The 998-nt window shown below is 38.1% G+C and overlaps 1 non-coding gene across 1 annotated transcript; it reads right to left on the minus strand.

Moving 5' to 3' along the window:
• Positions 1–645: 645 nt before the first annotated feature.
• Positions 646–752, minus strand: LOC120271254. The gene has a single exon (XR_005539873.1). It is a non-coding gene; the product is annotated as a small nucleolar RNA R71 (small nucleolar RNA).
• Between the last annotated feature and the right edge of the window lie 246 nt (positions 753–998).

Genomic DNA, 998 nt, shown 5'->3' on the forward strand with positions numbered 1-998 from the left:
TTTATTTGTTTATCTTTTTTTTATTTATTGTTTGTGTACATATATCTTCATTTTCTTACTTCTTTCCTCACTATCTTTTAAATTTTTAAGTGTTGACTCTTGGCTTTAAATATTGTGCAAGGTACCATCTTATGACATATGTAAATCAAGCAAACTTAGTAGAGCCCGGCAATGAGATTGAGAGGGCACTACATTAATATTAAGAGAAGGGGCCGAGAGTTCAAGACAGCAAGAAATTCAGGTTGAATCTAGTAAACCATCAGTTATGGCCGTGCCTAAAAGAACTTTATCTGATTGTGAGAGGCCACAGTTCACTAGTGAAGAGTTTAGTGTAGACGCACTAATAATGACATCAAATAATTTTGAGATTAAAGCAAGCACAATCGAGATGGTATAGAATTTGGTGCAATCTGATGGTCTGGCCGATGAAGACTCACATTCTCATCTATCCCGTTTCCTTTAGATCTTCTCAACCTTTAAGATCAATTCAGTTTCTGATGATGCAATCAGACTGAGATTATTCCCTTTTAGTCTAAGAGAGGCAGCTTAAGATGGCTTACTTCCATGGCTCCTGGGTCGATTATCACATGGAAGGCAATGGTAGAGAAGTTCCTTGCTAGATACTTCCCACCAAGCAAGACAGCCAAACTGAGACAAGAGATATCTTCATTTAGGCAAGGTGATTCTGAGACACTTTTTGAGGCACATGAAAGGTTCAAGGACCTTTTGAGGAAATGCCCTAATCATAGTTTCTCTTTTTGGATGAGAGTATAGATGTTGTGTAATGGTTTGAACTATCAGACTAGTTAGCTCCTTGATGCTGTGGTGGGGGTTCCTTAAACAATAAATACCCTGAAGATGCTGAGAAGTTAATTAAAGACATGGAGAATAATGAATGTCATTGGGGTATACGATAGAAAGCACCAAAGGTAGCGGGTTGAAACATTGAAAAAGAGATTTGATCAGTCCAAATATTGTCCCTTCACCCACCCCCTGTT

The sequence above is a fragment of the Dioscorea cayenensis genome, chromosome 10 (genome assembly GCF_009730915.1).
Source record: "Dioscorea cayenensis subsp. rotundata cultivar TDr96_F1 chromosome 10, TDr96_F1_v2_PseudoChromosome.rev07_lg8_w22 25.fasta, whole genome shotgun sequence".
NCBI lineage: Eukaryota > Viridiplantae > Streptophyta > Magnoliopsida > Dioscoreales > Dioscoreaceae > Dioscorea > Dioscorea cayenensis.